Below are 25,696 nucleotides of genomic sequence, written 5' to 3'. Positions count from 1 at the left end.
AGTCTATTGTGAGGGATTATGTCAGTAACTGCCCAGCTCCAGTTTGGAAGCTCTCTGGACAGATTTTGGAGATGGCCAGTGTTTTGGAGGTCATGGTGAGGGCCAATAATACTGTGTCTGAATGTAGGTTTTTTCTCAATGTCATTTCGAGCAGCTTTGCTGCCTGCAAGATGGTGTGTTCACTGAACTGAACATGAATCAGCTGTTTACTATAGTCACTGAACTGTAATAGTTAGGTGTGCGCCCTGGTAATTCAATTATTGTTCACTTCAATTGCTTTCAACTGAAAAAAAAACAATGATGTTTGGTTTATTTTAAAATATGTAAGAAATAAAGTGATATTAACTCTTCATTATACAAAGTGTAAAAGTGACCTGTTGTATATTTCCCACAGACTAATCAAGCAACAATCAGATATTGTCTGGAAAGCAAGATTATGCGATCAGGACTATGTCCTAGGTAACATCACCATCATCTCTGGGAGGTTCTGTCCCCCGAAAGGGCACGACCAGGCAGAAGAGGGCAGCTCCTTGGTATATAGTCAGTATAGGGCCGCATGATGGCTCAGTGGTTAGCACTGCTGCCTCAACGCATCAGGGACCCAGATTTGATTTCAACCTCGGGCAACTGCCTGTGTGGAATTTACACATTCTCCCTGTGTCTGCGTGGTTTTCCTCCCACAGTCTAAAGAAATGCAGTTCAGGTGAATTGGCCATGGTAGTGGGTGCTCTTCAGAGGGTTGGTGTGAACTGGTTAGGCCGAAGGGTCTGTTCCCACACTGTATGGAATCTAATGTAATGATAGTGCTCAGCATTGATGCAGGATCCTATGGCTGCTAGACTCCTCTGTGGCAGGTTATGGGGAACCAATAAAAGGGAAACCTATAATTGACCATATCATCACTGATCTGCCTGCTGCAGATACACCCCTCCATTTCATATATCGGTAACAATGTTCACTGCACAGTCCTTATGGGAAGCAAGGGCTAACTTCACATTTTGTAGACCCTCCTCACCATGACATACTGAATGGTACAGATTTAAACAGATTAAGCAATCAATGACGATGCATCCATGAGGTACAATGGCTCATCGGCAGCAACGCAATCATATTCTGTACAACTCAGAGTCTGCAACTTCCTGGATCGAGATGCCTCCCACTATACAGTAACCAGCAATGCCCGATATACGTCCCACTGCACAGTAACCATCACGACCTCACATACCTCCCACTGTACAGTAATCGAAACGGCCCGACATACCTCCCACTGTACAGTAAACATCACGGCCCGACTTACCTCCCACTGTACAGTAACCATCACAGCCCGACATACCTCCCGCTGTACAGTAACTATCACGGCCCCATATACCTCCCAATGACCAGTAGCCATCATGGCCCCACATACCTCCAACTGTACAGAAACCATAACGGCCTGACATACTACCCTCAGTACAGTAACTATCACGGGCCCACATACCTCCCACTGTACAGTAACCATCACAGCCCAACCTACCTCCCACTCTCCAGTAACCATCACGGCCCAATATATCTCCCACTCTACAGTAACTCGGTTAGTGTTGAATGCAGAAGAACATGCTGGGAGCATCACCAGCCAGACCACGAGATGAGGGACAACCTGGCAAAACTCTTACTGCTTTCTGCTGCAAAGCGGGACGACTTGTATTCTGACAGCACCAGCAGCAAGTAATGGACAGATGTCAGTGATTCCACTATCAAAAGGTCCACATCCGCAACGACTCCCTCACTCCACCACCGACACTCAGCAGCAGGTATGAATACATTGACATTTCCTCAGTTAGCACCATCCGCAGTCATTACCATTGCCATCTGGAAAGAAAAGGACAATATTTAGGGAATAGTGATCATAATTCATTTGATTTTAACACAACTATTGTAAAGGACAAAGCTAGACTAAAAAGACACTGTCTGACCTTATTTCTTTAAGTAAACAGGAACAAGTAACTAGAAGATAAATCAGAATCAGAACAGTGGCCGTAGGCTGAGAGGAGATTAAAGTGGTTCTAAGAAAATGTGTTCTCATAAAGTGAAAAGGGTCAGGCAGCTAAATCCAGAGCCCCCTTGAAATCTAGAAATACAAAGACAGAACAGGAAACCTTACATCACACAACGGGAACGTAATACTACAGAATGCCGAGAGGAGTGCGGAATGTGGAGGGGTTAGATCCAGTACGAAATTAGAAAGCAAACAGTGTTTGTGAAATGATGCTGTCAAGAAATATCAAGTCATCTTTAGCAGATTTCTTTTCAGACCAGAGAAGGAAAAGTAAAATAAGGAATATAAAAGGCAAGCAATAGAAACTGTCGAAGGTTTGTATATGGTTCTGAGTTTCAATTAAAGATTAAAGGACCACAACAATAAGGGCTATTGTGATGTATCTGGGAGAATTGTCTGAGAAGCCCATCAGACCCTTCTCGATGTTACTATATTCAGGGATGTGAGATCTGGTCATGGAGACAGGGTGGTAAGGATGGCAAGGTTTGGGAAAGTTTAAGGACAAGAGAAATTGTCAGTTCAGTCAAAAAGAAAAACGAAGCACATCTTGGAGTTTGGCAACTGAAGACACTCAGAAGCCTTGAAAAACATGATAACAGGCAGGAAAAACGTAAAGAAAAAGAGTTGGGAGGACGAAAAAGCACGATGAAACGTCTTTATAAAACAGGATTAAGGAAAATGCCAAAGTAGTTTATTAGGAGGAACAGAGTAGCCAAGGAAAGAGTACGCCTGATCAAGGACAAAGGAGGGAATTAATGCATGGAGCTGGAGAAAGGGGGTGAAGTCCTTAATAAATACTTTGTATTGGTATTCACAAAGGAGGAGGACATGGATGGTGGTGAGTCAAGAGATGGATATGCTGATATCCGGTGTCTTTCTGATATTAAAAATGGAGGCTGTGTTGGGTGTTTTGAAAAATATTAAGGATGACAAGTTTCCATGATATGATGGGAATAATCCCGGAATACTGAAGGGATCGAGGGAGTAAATTGCTGAGACTTTGTGCACACACTTGGTTTGCGCTTCAGTGACAGCAGAGGTTCCACAGAACTGGAAAATAGCCACTTCGTTCCTTGGTAGAACGGCAACACGGATAATTCCAGGCATTTCAGCTCGGAGAGCCTTACATCAGACGGAAGGAAAATCTTGGAGATTCTAAGTGATAGGACTGAATCACATTTGGAAAAAATATGTACATATTCACGATGGGCAACACAGCTTTGTGTGGGAAAAATTGTGTCACACAAACGTGATTGAATATTTTGAGAAAGTGGCAAAAGTGGTTGATGAGGACATGGAGCTGGATCTCTGCAAGGCCTTTGATTTGGTTCCTTACAGCAGGCTCATACAGAAGGGGATGTGAAATAGGATCAGCGGTCAGTCAGTAACATAGACAGAGAACTGCTTGGTCATAGCAGTCAGTAGTGGTGGAAGGGTATTTTGTTTCGTTTTGGATATGCGTGAATAGATTGGGGGAGTTGCGGGTTGTCAGGATGATTGGCAGATGATGCAGCAGGATATACGTGGGCTGGAGACTTGGATGGAGAAAAAGCAGATGTAATTTAAAATGGGCAATTGCGATTGATACCTTTGAGAAAGTGTGCTGCAGGAGAGAAATATACAAGTAATGAAAGACCTCTAAGTAGCTTCAACATTGAAGGGATCTGGGCATACAGGTCCATAGTTCCCTGAAAGTAGCAACACAGGAAAATATTGTTACATGTTGCAACTGGATAGAACTGTATTTCGGCATCATTTAGAATATTGTGTGCAGGACTGATTACCAGATCAGCAAAAGGATGTCAAGGTATTGGACAGGGTTTGAAAACCATTTACTAGGATGTTGTCTGGTTTGGAGTATATTAGACATAAGTGGAACCTGTTACAGGTTTCCAAAATGATGAGAGGTGTGGATAGAATAGACAGTTGGAGACTTTTTTTTCCCAGAGTAGAAATGTTAATTGCTAGGGAGCATAAGTTTTAGGTAATTGGGGGAAAGTTTAAAGGAGATATGAGAAGCTAGTTTTTTGTTGCTGTGTTCCAGACAGAATGAGGAAGTGCCCGGAATGCACTGATGGAGGAGGCTGTAGAAGAAGATACAACAGCAATGATGGTATCTTGACATGTACATGAGTTAGCAGGGAGAATAATGATTTACAACATTTTATAACTTTTAAAGGCATCAAGTATCAGTGCAACTTAGTGGGCTGACAGGCCTGTTCCTGTACTGTACAGTTCAAGACAAGATTTCAGCAAGATAGTGGCCAATTGCTGATTGGATAACTTCTTATGATCAGAGCCACATTCATGCAGATCTCTCCTCATTAATTTTCAGGTTCATGTCCTCCCTCCCACTGTGGGGAAACTCAATTTGGACAGTTTGACATAAATGTTAGAGCTGGTATCTGGTGACGGTATCGTGACCCTCGCTCCTGTGGCCTTCTGTCTTGGACATCAGCGTCTCAGGGGACACTGCACAGACCAAAGCTGCATGTAATCCATATCCTCCAATGCTGGCATCTAACATATGTCAGCCTCACCATGCCATCTCAGCAGATCTCCGACCTACTGACAGTACGCTTCTGTACTTCAATGCTGCAGCTCAGGGTGCACTGACAGCTCTCATTGCAATGCTGCTGCAAGGACAGTGTACTCAGAGACACACCCAGGTCATGGACTGTCCCTCTGGGCTGCTCACTCCGTGTTTGTACACACTCAATGCTGCTGCAAGGACACTGTGCTCAGGGATACACACCCAGCTCATGGACTGTCCCTCTGGGCTGCTCACTCCGTGTCTGTACACACTCACTTTGAGCTGAATTGAATGCTCACAGAATTATTGCCTTACCTGACGCTGCCTTTAGCAGTGTTACCCCTCAGCTAGAGCTACCAGGCTCACCCACCTCCTGCATTGTCTTGGTGTTTAGTGCAAACACAAACCCAGGAAGTTTGGTATCATTGTCCAGTCAGTCACGGTGCCCAGCACAGGGAGTCAGGGGGAGTCTCAGATCGCAGTCCGGGAGCTTGGATATGGTCAGTCAGTCTCTCGTGGTTGTTAGGGTCAGGATCCTTCCACTATAAGGGGAGTGGGGTGGTGGTGAGGAGCTGAATGTTGGTAGACTTGGAGGAAGGTATCGGTTCCTTGATTAGCAAGTTTGAAGATGACACTAAGATTGGTGGAGTAGCAGACAGTGAAGGGGAATGTCAGATAATACAGCAGAATATAGATAGATTGGAGAGGCGGGCAGAGAAATGGCAGAAGAAGTTCAATCCGGGCAAATGTGAGGTGATGCATTTCGGAAGATCCAATTCAAATGTGAATTATACAGTAAATGGGAAGGTCCTGGGGAAAATTAAAATCTGGGTATTCAGCTCCATTGTTCCTTGAAGATTGCAATGCAGGTCAGTAAAGTGGTCAAGGCAGCATACGGCATGATTTCCTTCATTGGACGGTGTATTGAGTACACGAGTTGTCAGGTCATGTTTTTTTTGTATAGGACTTTGGTTTAGAATATTATGTACGGTTCTGGTGTCCACATTACCAAAAGGGTGTGCATGCTTTGGAGAGGGAGCAGAGGAGGTTCACCAGGATGTTGCCTGGTATAGAGGGTGCTAGCAATAAGGAGAGATTGAATAGTTTTGGATTATTTTCATTAGAAAGATGAAGGTTGACTGGGGACCTGATTGCTCTCTGCAAAATCATGGGATGTATAGACAAGGTGGATAGCAAGAAGCATATATTCCCCCAGAGTGTGGAATTCAATTACTAGGCGTCACAAGTTCACAGTGAGAGGGGAAAGATTTAGGGCAGATATGGGTGGAAAGATCTTTACGCAGATAGTGATGGGGTCCTGGAACATTTTGCCAGTGGAGATGGTACAGGCAGGAATTATAAAGTCAGTTAAGATGTATCCAGACAGATGTATGAATGGGTAGGGAGCAAAGTGTTACAGATCTTCACCAAACAGGCGATGGAATAGGCGACAGGTTTAGACAGAGAATCTGGATCAGCGGAGGGAAGCGGCCTGAAAAGCCTGTTCCTGGGCTGTGATTTTCTTTGTTCTTTCAATGGCCTGTGGGTTAGATTGATCTTATAGTAGGATAAAAGATTGACACAACATTGAGGGCTAAAGGACCTGTACTGTGCTGTACTGTTCTGTGTTCTAAATAAGGAGGGTTACAATGGCAGGAAGAGGTTTCAGGAGGCTGAAGAGGATGGGATCTGAATGAATAGATACATTAGGGAGGTTTACGAGGATTGTCGGACGTAACAGAGAGCAATGGTCTGATCTGGAGAAAACAACACAGACTCTGAGGGTTGTGGGGATTGGAGATGGTTTCAAAGGGAGCACATAGAACCACAGGGTGTTACAGAAATGTGGAGAGCTGTACGGTCTACATGTGTTCATGAAGATGGAGAGGTTGGGAGGGATGGAGCAGTTTTCAGGGAGAAGGGTGTTAGTAGGATGGAGCGGTTTACACGGACAGGGAGGATTTTCGGTGAACAGAGCAGATGGCAGGGATAAAGTGGGTTGTAAGAACTGGCGGCCATACACAAATATGGAGGGTAGTGGTGACTGAAGATGTTTGTAGATATAGGAAGTTTTCCTTCTGCAACTTATTTGGATACGAACTGTGTGGAGGCTTACAGATTATCCAGAAACCAAACAGAGATATGGCAGTTAGTCATGATTGAAGATATTTGGAGATATAGAAAGTTTTACTTTTGCAGATTATTTAGATATGAAGTGTGTGGAGTCTGACAGATTATCAAGAAGGGCAGTAATTTCGATTGGAGACAGTTCCACAGATAAGGAAGCATTAGTAACTTCCTCCAGTTTGGCCAAAGTGGGAGGGGTTGTAGGGGAGGGTGAGTTTACACAGGAAGCGGTGTAAGAGCTGGAGAAGGTTATGGAGATGAGTAAATGGATGGAGATACAGGAGGGACTTACATTGAAAGGGTGGGTGTGAGAGATGGGATGATGTTACACAGAGAGTGAGTCTCGTCAGAACTGGATCGGGAGAATCACAGGCTTTCAGTGGGTTATACAGATCGGGAGTGCTGCAGGGACCTGAGAGGATTGTTGTGTCTCCACGGAATTATCGTGTCTTTAGAAGTCGAAGAGGTTACGTAGATACGGAAACATCGAAAACAATGTGTACAGCATTCTTTTTCTTGAACAGAACCTCAATATCCCCCATCAGCCAGGGATCCCTAAACCTGACAGCTTTTCCCTTCACTCTAACAGGGACATAGTGGATTCTTGAGCTCACACTTTTAAAAGGCTCCCATTTGCCAGTCATTCCTTTTCCTTCAAACACACTCACCCAGTGGATGGGAGCATGATGTGGAGGAGCTGGTGTTGGACTGGGATGGACAACGTTAAAAATCTCACAACACCAGCTTACAGTCCAGCGGGTTTATTTGGAAGCACTGGGTTTCATAGCGCTGCTTCATCAGGTGGTTGTCGAGCACAATACACAGACCCAGAATTTATAGCAACAGGATTGCAGTGTGATGGAATGTAATATCAAACAAATTTAGCTTAAGTTTTCATCTTTCAGAATGATCACCTGGACTTCGAAAGCTGGTGCTTTGAATTAAATCTGTTGGACTATAACCTGGTGTTGTGTGATTTTTAATTCACCCAATCGACCTCTGCTCGATCCTGCCAAATAGCCCCAAAATTAGCCCTGCTCCAGATTAAGAACTTAATCTGTCGACCTGCCTAATCTTTTTCCATAACTATGTTAAAATGAGGACAGTTGTGGTCATTGGACCCAAAGTGCTCTCCGACTGACACTTCAGTCACTTGCCTGACCTCATTTTCTGAGGGGAGGTCCCGTTTTCAGCTGCCTGCGTAGGATGGGGCTCTCTCTATTGATATAGGAAAGTTTCTGGGACACATTTGACAAATTCCACCCCATACAGGACTTTTACACTCTGGGTGGTCAGGCCAAACAGGGGAAGTTAAAATCTCCAACCAATACTATTCTATTATTTCTATAGGTACCTTCAATGTCTCTTCACATCTGCTCCTCTCGTACCCGCTGGCTATTTGGGGGTCCAGAACATCATCCCAGAAGACTGACCATCCCCTTTTCGTTTCTAACTTCTAGCCATACGACCTCATTTGAACACCCCAAAAGAGTATCGGTTGTCATGTCCTCACCTATCAATAAGGCAGCTGCCCCTCCTCACTTACTTGTCCTTCTGTCACGCCTGTACCTTGTGTGTCCTGGAACACTGAGCTGCCAATCCTGCCCTTCTCTCAGCCAGGTTTCTGTTATGGCTATAATATCACACTCCCCAGAGCCAATCCATGCTCTGAGCTCGTCTGCCTTACCTGTCAGGCCTCGTGTGTTGAAATAAATGTCCTTTAAACCAGAAGTCTTTTCCCTCCCTATACTGTGCCCGGATATCCGGGATAGGAAACTTGCTCTCGATGGCTGATGTATTTTCCCCTGACTGGTTGATGGTACCTCTCTTACTCAGAGTCCAAACCCCTGCCAAACTAGTTTAAACCCTCCAGTGTAAGCCAAGCAAATCTCTGCCCAGGGATACTGGTGCCCTTCTGGTTCAAGTCAAACCCCTCCCCCCCTTGTTCAGATTGCCTCTACCCCAGAAGAGATCCCAATGATCCAAGAACTGAAAACTCTACCCCTCCACCAGCTCCTCAGCCACACCTCCATCTGGCCTATCTTTCTATTTCTATCCTCACTGGCACGTGGCACTGGGAGTAATCCGGTGATCACAACTCTTGAGGTCCTGCTTTTTAACTGCTTTCCTCATTCCCTGTACATATTTCACAGGATCCCATCCCCTTGACAAATTATGTCATGTGAACTGATGTGCACAACGATCTCTGGGTATTTACCCTGTCACTTCAGAATGTTGAGTAACCGCTCAGAGACACTCTTGAGCTGAAAATGTATTGCTGGAAAAGCGCGGCAGGTCAGGCAGCATCCAAGAAACAGGAGATTCAACGTTTCAGGCATAGACACTCTTGACCCTGGTACCTGGGAGGCAGCACACCCTCCTGGGGTCGCTTGTCTGTCCCTCTCACAACTGCGTCTCCTATCAGTATCACTATCATTACAGAGGATCTGGCAAACAGAGTCTGTGAGGACAATCTGCAATTGGTTCCATATTTGGAAAATGAGAGTAAGTTAAAGTGATACAGTGAGAATTCATGGCCAGTGTGGTCCTGACAAGGGAATAGTAAAGGCAGCAAGACCAGCGAATACTGGGTAAGCGATATCATGAGTTTGATGAAGAAAATGCAGTGCAATAAACTCAGGTGAAGCCATTTGAAAGCATAGATTGTGCAAGGGGGCTCCGTAAAAATTAGGGACAAGCAATGGGTCATTAAACATCCTTGTCAGATAGTGTTAAGGAAAATCCACAAGGTATTTTAGCAGGATAATTAGAATAAGAGAATTACTGGGTAAAGTGTGGAGCCTGTGAGAAACCAAAGGGACAATCGGTACATGGAGCCAGAGGAAGTAGGTGAGGTCTTCAATGAATACTTCCCATCTATATTCACACAGGAGAAAGACATTGTAGCCGGCGATTTCAGTTGGGATGGTGAGATTCTCAAACATATTAAGATCATTAAGGAGGAGGTATTAAATGTTTTCACAGGCATAAAAGGTGGAGAAATCCCCAGTGCCCAATGAAATGTATCCCACGCTGCTATGGGAGGTAAGGGAGGAGATTTCTGGGGCCCAGGTGGATATATTTAATACTTTGCTGGCCACAGGTAAAGTGCTGAATGACTGGAGGATCGCTAATGTGATTCCTTTGTTCAAGAAAAGCAGCAGGGATAGGCCAGGTAATTACAGAGCAGATAGTCTGACAGCAGGGGGAGGGAAATTATTGGGAACAATTCTGTGGAACAGAATGAATCAAAATTTGGAAAGGCAGAGATTGATTAGGGATACTCATCATAGATTTGTTAGAGTAAGATCCTTTCCCAAATTCAGCTGAGATTTTTACTTAAAATTACGATTGAGGATTTTGATGAGGGCTGTGCAGATGATGTGGGTTACATGGAGTTCATTACATCGTTTGACGAGGTCCCACATAGAAGGCTGGTCCAACAGACCAATGGGATCCAAGGCAATTTGGCAAACAGGATCCACAACTGGTGGAGGGCTGTTTTTACGATTGAAATTCTTTCACTAACGGGTGTACCACAGGGATCTGTGCGGGAGCCATTGCTGTTTATTATATACATTCATCACTCTGATGTGACAGCAGAAGGTATCATTAATAGGTTTGCAAATGACATGAAAGGTGAGGGTGTTGTCCATAGTGAGGTGGAAGAGGCCAGGCTGCAGTCTGAAGGTAGAGGCTGGGACAGAATTTCAAGACAGGAACTTAAGTAGAAGCATCAGGAAAGAGCACAGCAGACATTGAGGGAAAACTGATTGATTAAAGTGCATTTATTTCAAAATAAAAGGCCTAACAATTAAGGCAAATGAAGTCGGCGCATGGATGGGAACATGGGACTGGAATACCATAGATATGGCAGAAACACAGCTGGGAGCTCAATGTTCCAGGTTACAGATTCCACAGGGAGGATAGAACAGGAGGTGAGAGAGGAGGGATGGAGATTTTGATCAGTGAAACATCACTGCAGCACTTAGAGAGGATATTCCTGGGGAAAGCCCAATGAAGCCATAATAGTGCAATTGAGAAATGGGAATGGGTCATCAGTTTGATATGACTGTACTACAGGCCCCCAACAGTCAGCGAGAGTTTGAGCAGCAAATATGTCTGGAGATCTAAGATATCTGTAAAAATTATAGGGTTGGAATGGTCAGGGATTGTAACTTGCCAAACCTAGTCTGGGACTGCCAGATTGCCCTGAGCTTGAATGGGTGGAATTTGTTAGGCATGTACAAGAAAAATGTCTCAGTCAGAATGTAAATGGTTGGACAGCAGGAAGTGGTAAAACCTGACCTCCCCTTGGGGAACAAGGTAGGGAAAGGGACTGAGGTATTAGTGGGGCAACACTTTGGCAAAGTGAGCACAATTGTATTAATTTGAAAATAGCGATGGAAAAGCACAAGCCTGGTCCACAAGTTAAATATCAAAATTCGTCTTGCCGCAATCCAGAAAGTATTAGTGAAGAGCTTTTGGCAATTGATTGTGGAGGCTATTTGCAGGTAAAGGGACGTCAGGCAGATGGGGAGCTTTCAAACGAGCGATAAAATGAGAGTTCAGGGTCACCATATTTTTGTTAGTGTGAAGGACAATGCTGACACAAGTGGGATACACTGATGATTGGGGGCATTGAGGCTCTGGTCAAGAAAAAGGGGGCACGTGTCACATATAGGCAGCTGGATTAAGGGAATCCATTGAAGAAGATAGCGGGTGGAGTAATTAACTTTAAAGGGAAATCAGGAGTGCACAAAGGGGTCCACAAAAATCATTGGCAGATCAGGCTGAGGAAAATCCAAAGAGATTCTTCAAGTATGTTCTTCAGGACATTAACTAGGGGAAGAATATAGCTCCTTGATTACGAATGGGGCCATCCAAGTGTGGAAACACAGGAGATGGGTGAGACCTGAACAAAAATTTCATGTTTGAACTTAACTTGGATAAATACTGGGGAAGTCAGGGAATAAGGTACAGTGACGTCTTCAAAAGACTCCACTGAACAGAACAGGAGGTACTGAAGGTTCTAAAATGCATATAAGATGGACAAATCCTTGGGAACTAATCAAGTATATCCCAGGATATTGCGGGAAGCTCAGGCTGAAATTGTGGGGTCCCATAAAGAGATATTCCTATCACTGATAGCCATGGGTGATGAGCTGGAAGCCTGGAGGGTGGCTAAGGTTGTGCCATTATTTAGGAAAGGCTGCAAGGGAAAGTCAGGGACATCAACACCAATTAGTTTGATGTCAGCGATGCAGACATTGTTGGAAGCGATTCTGCAGGACAGGAGTTACATGCATTTGCAACGACAAGGATTGATTAGGGATAATCAGCACAGCTTTGGAACGCTGCATAGAATTCTGATCATCCTGATCTGGGAAGCATTTCCTGAAATTGCAAATGGAGCAAAGATTGACGAAGATGTTACTGATCCTGGAGGGTTTGACAGAAACGGAGAGGCTGGATAAGCTGGAAAGCATCCTGGGGGAATGAGATAAATGTGGCAGATAGGTTTAAATCGAATGCGATGAATTTTCTACAGCACACAAGTCCAAAAAAGCAACTGGAGAGACACTAGGGCTCCTCAAAGATCAGTGAAGCCATCCAAGTATCGAACCACAGGAGGTAGGAGAGAGCCTAAATGAGCATTTCATGTCAGAACGTACTGTGGACAAAGACTAGGAAACAAAGGGAAAGAAACAGTGATGGCTTGTAAAGAGTCTCCATGACAGAAGAGGTGGTGCTGGAGGTTTTAGAACACAAAGGTAGAGAAAGCCCTAGGTCCTGAACAAGTGTATACCAGAACATTGTGGCAAAGTAGTAGCAGGGACGGGAGCAGAAATATTTATATCATTGTCCTTCACATTTCCACTGGACGTAGGTGGCTGAGGGGTGACCGTATAAAGGTTTATAAAACCATGAGGGGTACAGGTAACCAACATCTTTACCCCAGGGTAGTGGAGTCCATAACTAGATGGGATTGAACTGCAGAAGGATAAGGTGTTAGCAATTCTGGCAAGTGCAAAAAAAGGTCCCCTGGGCCAGATGGGATTTATTCTTGGCTTCTCTGGGAGGCCAGTAAGGAGATTGCTGAGCCGTTGGCTTTGATCTTTATGTCGTCATTGCCGTCAGGAATAGTGCCAGAAGGCAGAAGGACAGCAAATGTTGTCCCCTTGACCAAGAAGGGGAATAGAGACAACCCGGGGTAATTATAGAAGTGTGAGCCTTACTTCGATTCTGGGTAAAGTGTTGGAAAGGCTTGTAAAGGCCAGCATTTATAATCATCAGGAGATGAACACGTTGATGAGGGATAGTCGGCATGGTTTTGGGAAGTGTAGGTCATGCCTCACAAACCTTGTTGACTACTTTGAGGTGACCAAACAGGTGGATGTGGGTAAAGCAGAACTTGGTAGTGCAGATGAGCAGAGAGATCACTTTGTCCATGTACATGGATCATTGACAGTTGCCACCCAGTTTGTTAAGAAGGCATTCAGCATGTGAGCTTTTATTGGGACAGGGAATGAGTTTCGGAACCATGAGATAATGCTGCAGCTGTACAAAACTCTGGTGCGGCCGCATTTGAAGTGTTGCCTGTGGTTCAAGTCACCGCTTTAGAAGGATGTTAAAAATTTGGAATGTGTTCCGAGGAGTTTTACTACGATGTTACCTGGTACAGAGGGAAGGTGTCATGAGGAAGGCTGAGGGACTTGAACCTGTTTGTGTTTGAGAGAAGAGTTTAAGATCAATTAATTGAGACATATAAGACAATCAGAGGGTGACATGGTTTGGACAGTGAGAGCCTTTTCCCTCAGGTGGCGACTCCTAGCACGAGGGCAAATAGTTTTAAATTGAAGTAGTAATTAATATTAACATTAATTAATAGATATAGGACAGATGCCAGAGGTAGGTTCTTTACTCAGAATTGTCAGGCATGGAATGCATGGCCTGAAACAGTGGTAAAAGTGAGGTCTACAGATGCTGGAGATCAGAGCTGAAAGTGTGTTGCTGGAAAAGCGCAGCAGGTCAGGCAGCATCCAAGGAACAGGAAATTCGACGTTTCGGGCATAAGCCGTTCATCAGCAACACACTATTCCAGCAATACATTTTCAGCTCTGAAACAGTGGTAGACTCGCCAACTTTATGGGCATTTAAACAGTCATTGGATAGGCATATGGATGAGAATGGAATAGGGAAGGTTAGATGTGCTTCAGATTGTTTCCATAGGTTGGCGCAACATTGAGGGTCGAAGGGCCTATACTGCACTGTCATGTTCTATGTTCTGTGTTCTGGAGGGCATAAGTAGGAGATGGCAGAGGAAAAAACTTAAAAGGATTAGGAGGAGAAGATTTTCCACACAGAGTATGGTGCGGGTATGGAATAAGTTTTGAGGGGAAGTGGTAGAGAAAAGTACAATAACAACATGTAAAAGACATTTGTCCAGGTACATGGAGAGGAGAAGGTTTGATGGGATTTGTGTTAAGTGCAGGGTAACGGGACTCGTTCAGGGATTCTGGTCAGCATGGACTAGTTGGATCAAAGGAACCGTTTCCGTGCTGCATGTTATTGGAGGAGGAGACTACTGAGATAAGGCACATAATAGACACTGAAGCAAATTATATTAATAGTGATGGTAGGCTGGAATGCACCATAATTCAAGTATGTGGAGGGAGGAGAGGGAAGGGAGGCGGTTACCGGGACTGTATCTGTTGTAGGAGTTACAAATTATTGAAGACACTAGTCACCAAGACATGCCATAGATAGAGTGTTGCAGAGTAGTGAGTCTTAACACAACAGAACTTACTATAGGGGTGTTGATTGAGCCTGGGGTGTGTCTGTACTGTGCTTCCTCTCCAGCACTGTATCTGTGCCATGTTTTGTTAGCCGATGTTTGGAGCTCTGTCTTTGCTCTCTGCTCTGTTCACAGTGAGTGATCTTACCTCACTGCGGGTTTATTTAAGACTCCAAATCTCCCTTCCCTTTATCTCCCTGGCTGATCAACCATCTTCAATGTGGCGATGGACGAGACAGCCAGCAGCTGGGAAGTCTATTGAGTCAGGACCTTCCTGAGTACCTACAGGAGTCAGAGGAATAGACTGTTTGGGAAATTAGAGTGATCTCGTGAGGGATACACACCGGGAATGGCACTAAGTCCAACAGAGATCTGAAAAACCCTGTCTCCATCCCTGGCCTGTGCTGTCCTGTCTCTCTGGAGTGAAGACTTCAATTGGCTCAGGATCTGGAGTAGCTGCAAGAGTGAGAGACGCTGACAGAGGCAGCAATTAGACCCTCACAGTGAGGGATACCACATGGAGTGAGACTGAGTGATATCACCAGAGGGCAGGAAGATTTCATAACGAAACAATCATGTAGGAAGAACAGGTTTAGGTTCCTGATGCCCTGGTATCAGTGCTCAGGAATGAGCAACCTTTGAGCAGGTGAAGTGATGGCTTCGTGGTATTACTGCGAGAGCATGTATCCGAAACCTCACCCAATGTTCATTGGAGGCAGGTTTAAATCACACCATCAGAAATGGTGGAATTTGCAATCATCATTTTTTTTTAATTGCAATTAACAATCTATGGATAAGTACGAAATCATTGCTGATGTCCAAAACAATGTTTGTTCATCAAAAATACACTAGGGGACATCTGCCATCCTCACGTGATCTGTACGACATCCCCACAGCAAAGTGTTTGCCTCTGAAATGGCTGAGCAAGTTACTCAGCTCAAGGGCAGCTAGGGCTGGGCAAGAAAGGCTGGTCAGCCAGAGATACCCACATCCCAGACCTGAGTTTAAAAATAAACCATTCGGATGGTCCCGCTGTAAATGTGCTGGGACCAGTGTCCTGAGCAATCACGTTGGTAGGTTTAGGGACAGGGCTTTAAACTGACAGAGAGGATCAGGGACAGGGTTCAGATGAAAGGAGCTTTCCAAATTCAAATAGAAAAGGTGAAGCTTTGGGACAGCATGGGGATGTGGCTGAAGACCAGCAGAAAAGACCAGGATGGGGCCAAGTTTAACTAAAACTGTACGTCAGCAAATCACTTTGTGACAGGAAATTGTAGGAAACAGTAAATTATGTTTTTTTTGTGTGGAATGGACAAAGTCTTTGCCATAAGGTAGATGGATTTGTGACACAGAGATAAAAGAGAGTTAGACACCAGGGTGTCGTGGTTACAGGGTGAAAAAAGGTGCACACAAATATTCAATAGTTCACAACCTTGCGCAAACTCAGGCAAAATGGACAACGCTAACAATAATGGGTAAGAAAGGCATTACAGAGAAAGCATTTGGCTGCAGATCATGAAGTAGGGTCAGTCTGAATGTAAATTCTGGCTACTACTTGCCAAGGACACAAGCAGCAGAACAGTTTTAGGCAACTGAATAGCATTTCATTGCTCATCACTGCATTAAACAGGAACTCATTGGAATTTTTAATAAAGGCATAATGACAATTCAGTGAAAATTCAAAATTCGTATAATCGTGACAATCACACTGACAACAGTGATATTGGAAGGGAAGTTCGGAGACTTTTTTCAGTGTTTCTTTAAATAACATTGTGCAACTGGCTAGGGATGTAACTATGTCAGATCGACCGTTGTGTGATGAAACTTAGTGAATGAGTAATGTCACCTGGAGAGATCCTCTGGGAAATTGTGATAAAGTGCAGTTTAAAGAAATATAAAATTTTTCAGTGAATCACAGAAAGGACAAGCTACAACTAAAAACAAAAATTGCCAATTACATGAGTTTGAGAGGAGAACTGACCAAGCGAAACAAGCTAAACAGACTGAAACATTAGTGTGTGTAAATGAACAATGGGAAACATTTGAAGGATATTCCATTGAAACAGATAAAACCTCAACAGAAACTCACACCTGTCCCTCACTCAGGACAAAATGGATCATATTAGATTATGAGGCTGAGAAGATCATCAAAAAGTACTTAAAATCTTGAAGTGAAAGATTTTCACTTCGGAGTAAGCTTTAAAGGGGTTGCAAAGGGTCTGTTAGCAGGAGGAGGGCAATTGGAAGAGGAATCCCTGTGAGGGTATAACATCACAATAGGCACAGGGAGAGATGAAGGTGCTGGAGGTGGTGAGAGTGTAACAGAGAGCGGTTAGGGCCTGAAGTGTGTTTCAAACTAAGTACGGATTGTTGCAGCTGGAGGGATTTGCAGAGGTAGGGAGGGACATATGTATTTTTATTTATTCATTTATGGCATGTGGATGCCACTGCCTGGCCTAACATTCTTTGACCCCATTCTTAATTACCCAGAGGGCAGCTCAGAGTCAGCCCTCTTATTGTGGGTCTGGAGTCACATGTTGGCCAGACCAGGTGAGAATATTTGTTGTTCTTCCCTAAAGCAGGGAAGTGAACCTGATGAGTTCTTCCTATTAATCAGCAATGTATTTATGGTGGCCTCACCAATGTCTTGTACAGATACAACATGAAATCGCAACTCTTACTCTCCATGCTCTGCCCAATGAAGGTAACCATCCCAAACGCCTGCTTCACCAGCCTGCCTGCCTGTGACGCAACTTTCAAAGAACTGTCTACCTGCATCCCTGGTAACTGATTGACAACACCACCCAGGGCCTGAACATTAACTGTACAAGTCACATCCTGGTTTGTTTCACCAAAATGGAACACTTCACATTTATCTAATTAAATTTTATCTGCTATTTTTCAGCCCACTCTCCCAGCAGTGCTGTTAATCTTGTTGTATCATAGATAACCTTCTTCACTGCCCACTTTACCACCAATTCCAGTGTCACCCAAGAAGATTACTTACCAGGAAACAAATATTCCCATCCAAACCATTTACCCAAATGACAAACAATAGCGGACCCACTACACCGCTGGTCACATGCCTCCAGTCAGAAAAACAACATGTCTCCCATCACCCTCTGTCTCCAACCATCAAGCCCAATTTTGTATCCAGTTGACTAGCTCCTCCTGAATGCCATATCCTTTTACACTGATCGGAGGTTGTTACCCATTTACCAAACAGAACATAGAACACAGAACAGTACAGCACAAGACCCTTCGACCATGATGCCATGCCAACCATTTATCCGACTATAAGACCAAACTAACTTCCATACCCTTCATTTTACTACCATCCAAGTGCTTCTCCAAGAGTCTATTAAATGTACCGAAAGTATCTAATTTTACTACTACCATTGTCAGTGCATTCCAACCACCTACCATTCTCTATCCTTTATCCATCCTCCATTCACCTTAAAATTATACCCCTTGTATTAGCCATTTATGCCATAGGGGAAAAAGTCTCTCACTATTCACTCTCTCTGTGACTCTCTTCATCTTGTTCACCTCTACCACGTTGTCCCACCCCTTTCTTCACTCCAATGAGAAAAGCCTTAGCCCCCTCAACCTTTCTTCATAAGAAATACCCTCCATTCCAGGCAGCATCCTGGTAAATTTCCTGTGTATGCTCTCTAAAACTTGCACATCCTTCCTGTAAACAGGGGACCAGAACTGAACACGATATTCCAAGTGTGGTCTCACCAGGATGCTATAAAGATGCAGTAAAACCTCACTGTTCTTAAAATCAATCCCCTTGCTAAGGAAAGCCAACACAACATATGCTTTTTAACAGCCCTATCAACGTGTGTGGCAACTTTGAGGGATCTATGGACATGGACACCTTGATCTCTCTGATCCTCCACACTGCCAAGTGTTCTGCCTTTCACACTGTATTCTGTATTCAAATTCCACCTTCCAGAATAAATCACTTCATACTTTTCCAGCTTGAACACCATTTGAGATTTCCAGCCCAGCTCTGTGTCCTGTCAATGTCCCATTGCAACCTACAGCAGCCCTCCACATTACCCACCACTCCACCAGATTGGCAAATTAACGAACCCACTCTCCAACATCCACATGCAAGTCATTTATAAAAATCACAGAGAGCAGCGTCCCAAAGCCGACTGTTACAGAACCCCATTGGTCACTGAGCTCCAGGCTCAATACTGTTTATCTGCTGCCATACTCTGTCTTTTCTGGGCCATCCAAGCATGTATCCAGACAGATAGATTTCCCTGTATCCCATGCCTCCTTATTTTCTGAATGAGCTTCAATATATTCTGCCATATCTTCAAAGAAATCAATAAGGTTTGTGATGCATGACCTGCCCCTCACAAACCCATGCTGACTGTCTAAAATTTAACTAAGATTTTCCAATTCTGTCTGTCAGAGTCCTCTCCAATAATCTGCACACGACAGACATTAGACCAAATCTGCAATTCCCAGAATTCTACCTCCGTAACATGGCCCGGACTCTACAAATCTTCCCTCCTCTGCCATGTTCCCAAAAAGGGCACTGGAGGGTGGTGGGGGTTACAGAGATCGGGAAGAATATCAGGACAGGAGAGTTTTGCAGACCGTAGGAGGGTTGCAGTGCAAAAGGAGAATTCAGTAATTGTGTGGTTACATGGTAATGAACGCATTTGAGGAGGGAGGGAGGGAGGATTGTAGCGAATTGAAAGCTTTCAAATTTAAGGTGTTTGATTAGGACTGCAAGAGGTTACTGAGTTGGGGAAGGTTTAAGCACTGGTGGATAATACAGAAAATGTGGTTTTGATTGCAATTTCAGGAAGAGGATGCAGGAAGCTGGAGAGTATGGGGTCTGAACGCGGTTACACAAATGGGAAGAGTTGTCAGGAGTGGAGGTGCTTACAGAGACAGCAATGGTCTGATTTGAAGCAGAGGAGCCAGATTGGGAGGAATGTGGGGACTGCAGGTGGTTTGACAGGGAGGGAGGACCATAGGCCCACAGGAGGTTGCAGAAATGTGGAGAGCTGTAGGGCCTGCAGGAGTTCATGGAGATGAGGAGGTTGGGAGGGATGGATCAGTTTACAAGGATAAGGATAGTGGGAGGACAGTGCTGGTTTATACTGACAGGTACTATTTAGGGAATGGAGCAGATTACAGAGATAATGTAGGTTGTCTAGGCTGGAAGCAAAAAACACACATATGGAGGGTACTCGTGACTGAACAGGTTGAGAGATGTCGAAATTCTTAGGTTCTGGTGTTATTTAGACATGGAGGATGTGGAATCGGACGGATTTTCCTGGAGATGAGAACAGCAATTTTGATTGGAGACAGTTACACAGCTAAAGGAGCATTAGTCATCTCCTTGAGTTTGGCCTAAGTGGGAAAGTGTTGTTGGGGAGGTTGTCGTTAACACAGATATAGGGGTGTAAGAGTTGGAGAAGTTTATGCAGATGAGTAGATGGGTGGAAATACTGGAAAAGCTTACACTGACAGGGTGGGTGATAGTGATGAGAGCATGTTACACAGACCGCAGTTCCTTTAGGAACTGAATTGGAACAGTCACAGGGCCTGGAGTGGGTTCAACAGATCGATGTGTGGCATGGACCTGATAAGGTCTCCACAGATTGATTCTGTCTTTAGGGCCGGAAGAGGTTCGGTAGATACGGAACCCTTAAACCCAATGTATACCATCTTCAATTGCCAGATCAGAGACTCAATATCTGTCATCAGCCAGGGATCCCTAAACCTGCCATTTTCCTTTCACCCTAACAGGTACATACTGACCGTGGATTTTCAGTATCACACTTTTAAAAGCCTCCCATTTTCCAGTCGTTTCTTTTCCTTCAAACAGACTCACCCACTCAACCTCTGCTCGATCCTGCTTCGTGGCCCCAAAACTGGCTGTGTTTCAGCATAGCTCCTTAACCTGTGGACCTCTCCTATCATTTTCTGTAGTTATGTTAAAACTAACACAGTTGCGGTCACTGGACCCAAAGTGCTCTCCAACTGACACTTCAGTCACTTCCTCATCTTGTTTTCTCAGGGGATGTTCAATGTTGCGCCCACCTGAATAGAGTAGGACAGCCTATATATTTGTCAAGGAAACTTTCTTGGACCCATTTGACAAATTGTTACCCATATGGTATTCTGAGGTCCCAAGTCAATCCAGGGGAAATTAAAACCTCCAATCAATACTACTCTCTTATTACTTATTCAACACCTATCTACAATCTCTCTACACATCTGCTCTTCTCATACCCGCTGGCTATTTGCGAGTCTGTAATACAGTCCAAACAAAGTGACCGCCCCCTTCTTTCTAACTCCCAACCATATGGCCTCATTTGATTACTCTTTAGGAGTATCCTCTCTGATCACTGTTGTTATGCTCTCATTTATCAAAAGCGCACTCCCCCTCCTCAATTACTTGTCTTTCTGTCACACTTGTACCTTCTGTATCCTGGAACACTGAGCTGTTACTCCTGCCCTTCTCTCAGCCATGTTTCTGTTATGGCTATAACATCCCAGTCCCCAGAGGCAATCCATGCTCTGAGCTCGTCTGCCTTACCAGTCAGGCCTCATGAAATAAATTTCCTTTAAACCAGAAGTCTTTTCTCTCCCTTGACTGTGCCCCTGGATATCCTGAATAGGAAACGTGCTCTCGGTGGCTGGTGGATTTTCCTCTGACTGGCCGATGGTCTCTTTATTTTTCAGAATCCCCATTGTCCAGGTCACTTCTACCCCAGAAGAGACCCCAATGATCCAAGACGTAAAAACCCTTCCCCCTCCACCAGCTCCTCAGGCACTCATCCATCCGGCTAGTCTTTTTACTTCCATATTCACTACGAGCGGCACTGGGAGTAATCTGGAGCTCACTGCCCCTGTAGTCCTGCTTTTTAACTTATTACCTAACTCCTAATACTCACTTGACCAGATCCCATCCAACTGTATCTATGTCATGTGTACTGATGTGCACAATTACCACTGGTTGCTTGCCCTCTCCCTGGAGAAAGTGGCAAAACCTGACCTCCCCTTGGGAAACAAGGTAGGGAAAGGGACTGAGGTGTAAGTTGGGAAGCACTTTGACAAAGTGACCACAACTGTATTAATTTGAAAACAGTTATGGAAAATGACAGGCCTGATCCACAAGTGAAAGATCAAAATTGGTCTGCCCCAATCCAGACGGTATTGGTCAAGAACTTTTAGCAGTTGATTGTGGAGAGTATTTGCAGGTAAATGGACCTCAGGCAGGTGGGAAACTATCAAAAGAAAGATAAAATGAGAGTTCAGCGTGAGGATATTTCTGTTAGTGTGAAGGACAATGCTGATTACAAGAAGGAAATTCTGGATGATTGGGGGTATTGAGGTTCTGGTCAAGATAAAGGCGTCCATGTCATATATGGCCAGCTGGATTCCTCAAAGAACATTGTGGGTACAGTAATACACTGAAGAGGTAGAGCAGGAGGGCAAGCAGGAGACCTGAGAAAATTTTGGCTGATAATGCTGAGGGAAATCCAAAGGAATTCGACATGAATACTAACGAGAGAAGATTAACTAGAGACAGGATATGCCCCTTGAAGATCAATGGGTTAATCCATGTGTGGAACCACAGGAGATGGGTGAGATCCTTGACGAAAATTTCACATCAGAACTTAAAGACTGGGGAAGTCAGGGAAATGAAGTCTTCAAAAGACTCCGCATAACAAAACGGGAGGTGCTGGCGATTTTATAACGCCTAAAAAAAAGTCAAATCCCTGGAGCTAATCATGTATATCTGAGGACACTGGGGGAAACTCTGGAAGAATTGTCCCTTAAAGAGATATTTATATCAGTGACAGCCACGGGTGATGAGCTGGAAGCCTGGAGGGTGTTTCACGTTGTGCCATTATTTAAAACTGACGCGAGGGAAAGCAAGGCACCTAAAGACCAATTGGCTTGATGTTAGTGGTGCGTACGGTGTTGGAGGGGGCTCTGAGGGACAGTAGTTACATGCATTTCGAACGGCGAAGGTTAATTAGGGACAGTTGACACAAAGTACACAAGTAGTGTCTCACAAACTTGCCTGAGTTTGTTGTAGAGGTGACTAAGAAGATAGAAGAAGACAGAACAGGAGACTGTGTCTATACTGACCACAGCAAGGCATTGGACAGGGTTTAGCGTGGAACACTGGTTAGTAAGGTTAGATCACATGGTTTCAGGGAGAACTAGCCAACTGGATACAAAATTGGCTTGACAATAGGAGACAGAGTGGTGGGAGAGCGTTGTTGTGCAGACTGGGGGCCTATGACCAGCAGTGTGCCATAAGGAACAGTGCTGGGTCCACTGTTATGCATCATTTACAGAAAACATTTCAGTAAGAGCATAGGAGTCATTGTTAGTAAGTTTTTTGATAAACGTCCGGATAGAACACGGGTTATAGTGGGCAGGGAATACAGTTATCGAAGGGGATCTCGAACAACTGAGCCAGTGGCCAAGGAATGACCGATGGAGCTGAATTCAGGTGATGGATTCTGTCAAGACAAACCAGGGAGGACTAACACAGTTAATAGTTGGGCCCTGGGCAGTGCTGTCGAACATAGATAGACCAAGGAATGCAGTTCCTTGGATGGTGCATCACAGGTGGACAAGGTGGGGAAAGTGGAATTTGGAACACTTGCCCTCATGGGTCAGCGAATTGAATACATAAGTTGGTACATCATGATACGGCTGTACAAGGCATTGCTGGGTCCCCAGTTGGAGTACTGTGGAGAATTCTGATCATCCTGTTTTAGGAAGCATTTCCGGAAACTGTAAATGGAGCAAAGATTGATGAAGATGTTACTGATACTGGAGGGTTTTAGAGAAACAGAGAAGCCGGATAAAGCTGGAAAGCAAAATGGGGGATGAGATAGCTTTGGCAGATAAGGTTAAGGAGATTGCAAGAAAATTCTACAGCACACAAGTACAAAAACGCAACTAGAGAGACAATAGGGCCCTGCAAAGATCAATAAGGACATCCATGTGTGGAAACCACAGGAGATGGGTAAGACCCTAAATGAACATTTTGTCAGAAATTACTGCAGACAAGTCAGTTAAAGAGACAGTGATGGCTTGAAAAGAGTTCCCATTATAGAAGAGGTAGTGCTGGAGGTCTTCAAACACAAAGGTAGAGAACGCCTTAAGTCCTAAATAAGTGTATCCCAGAACATTGTGATAAGTAGTGGCAGGGACAAGAGCAGAACTATTTGTATCATTGTCCTTCGATGATACAAGTCGCAGGACGATGATTAAAACCACGAGGGATACAGGTAAGGTGATTAGCTAGGGCAGTGGAGTCCATAACTAGATTGAATTGAAGTACAGAAGGGGGAGGTGTTAGCAATTCTGCAAAGTCTAAAAATAGATAAATCTATTGGCCAGATGGGATTTATCCTCGGATTCTCTGGGAAGCCACGAAGGAGATTGCCAAGCCTTTGATTTTGATCTTTTTGTCATCATTGTTTACAGGAATAGTGCTAGAAGGCTGGCGGATAGCAAATGTTGTCCCCTTAGATTAGATTACTTCCAGTGTGGAAATAGACCCTTCGGCCCAACAAGTCCACACTCACCACATCTGATGAGATTTATTAGAAAGTTACCTGGTACGGAGGAAAGGTCTTATGAGGAAAGGCTGAGGGACTTTAAGCTGTTTTTGTTCAAAAGAATGTGTTTGAAGTCAATTAATAGAGACATATAAGATAATCAGCAGGTGAGATGGGTTGGACAGTGAGAGCCTTTTCTCTTGGGTGGCGATGTCTACCAGGAGGGGAGATAGCTTTAAATTTAGGTAGATGCTAATATTAATAAATAGATATGGGACGGATGCCAGAGGTAGGTTCTTTATTCAGAATAGTCGGGGCATGGAATGCATTGCCTGCAACAGTGGTAGACTCGCCAATTTTAAGGGCATTTAAACGGTCGTTGGATAGGCATATGGACATGAATTTGAATAGTGTTGGCTACTTGGGCTTCAGATTGGTTCCACAGGTTGGTGCAAAATCGAAGGCCGAAGGGCCTGCATTGCGCTGTCATGTTCTGTGTGCTAGTGGGCATAAATATGAGATGGGAGAGGAAGCACTTAAAAGAGATTTTAGGAGAAAAATTTCTACACAGACGATGGTGCAGTTATGGAATGAGCTTCCAGGGGAAGTGGTAGAGAAAAGTACAATTACAACATGTAAAATACATTTGGGCAGGTACTTGGGAGGAGAAGGTTTGAAGGGATCCGGTCAAATACAGGGAAACGTGACTTGTTCATGGACTCTGGTCAGCATGGACTAGTTGGATTGAAGGATTGTGCTGCATGCCTCTGTCTCCAGTTATTGGAGGAGGGGACTACTGAGATAAGGCATGTTGTCGACACTGAAGCAAGTTACAGCGATAGGGATGGTAGTCTGGAATGCAGTACATTTCAAATATATCGAGGGACTATTGAGATAGGAGGAGGTTACAGAGATATAAACTGTTATAGGAGTTACAAATTATTGAAGACACTGGTGTACAAGACATGCCATAGATAGTGATGCAGAATAGTGAGTCTTAGTACAACAGAACTTAGACTGGGGCGGTGATTGAGCCTGGGGTGTGTGTGAACTGTGCTCACCCTCCAGCACTGTATCAGTGACATATATTGTCAGCCGATGTTTGGAGCCCTCTCGTTGCTCTCTGCTCTGTGCACTGTGAGTGATCTTACCTCACTGCAGGATTTATTGAAGGCTGCAGATCTCCCTCTCTTTTGTCTCTCTGGCTGACCAACTATCTTCAATGTGATGATGGACGAGACACCCAGCAGCTGGGAAGTTAATCGAGTCTGAACCTTCCTGAGTACCTACAGGAGACAGGAATAGGCAGAATGGGAATTGTGCTGCCTCGTCTTTCTTCAGAAGAGAGAAACAGACAGAGACAGACAGAGACAGAGACAGACAGAAAGCAAGATCCTCAGTGATATCACCAGAGTGCTGGAAGATATCAGGATCACACAACTGTGTTGGATTGACAGGTTTTGCTTCATGATGCACTGGTATAACCGGTCAGGAATGAGCAACCTGTGAGCAGGTGAAGTGATGGCCTCGTGGTATTATTGCTGGAGCATGTATCCCAAACCTCTGCTAATGTTCGGGGGATACAGGCTGGAATCCCAGCATCAACAATGGTGGAATTTGAAATCACTAATTTT

General features: G+C 44.4%; 1 long non-coding RNA gene across 1 annotated transcript; it reads right to left on the bottom strand.

The window, feature by feature from the left end:
- Positions 1 to 245: 245 nt before the first annotated feature.
- Positions 246 to 25,344, bottom strand: LOC132814121 (uncharacterized). The gene is made up of 3 exons (XR_009644314.1): positions 25,214 to 25,344; positions 1,653 to 1,848; positions 246 to 283 (listed from the first exon to the last, which is right to left on the bottom strand). It is a non-coding gene; the product is annotated as an uncharacterized LOC132814121 (long non-coding RNA).
- Positions 25,345 to 25,696: the final 352 nt, after the last annotated feature.

Source organism: Hemiscyllium ocellatum, unplaced genomic scaffold (assembly GCF_020745735.1).
Source record: "Hemiscyllium ocellatum isolate sHemOce1 unplaced genomic scaffold, sHemOce1.pat.X.cur. scaffold_688_pat_ctg1, whole genome shotgun sequence".
NCBI lineage: Eukaryota > Metazoa > Chordata > Chondrichthyes > Orectolobiformes > Hemiscylliidae > Hemiscyllium > Hemiscyllium ocellatum.
This window is presented reverse-complemented; position numbering and strand designations above follow the sequence as displayed.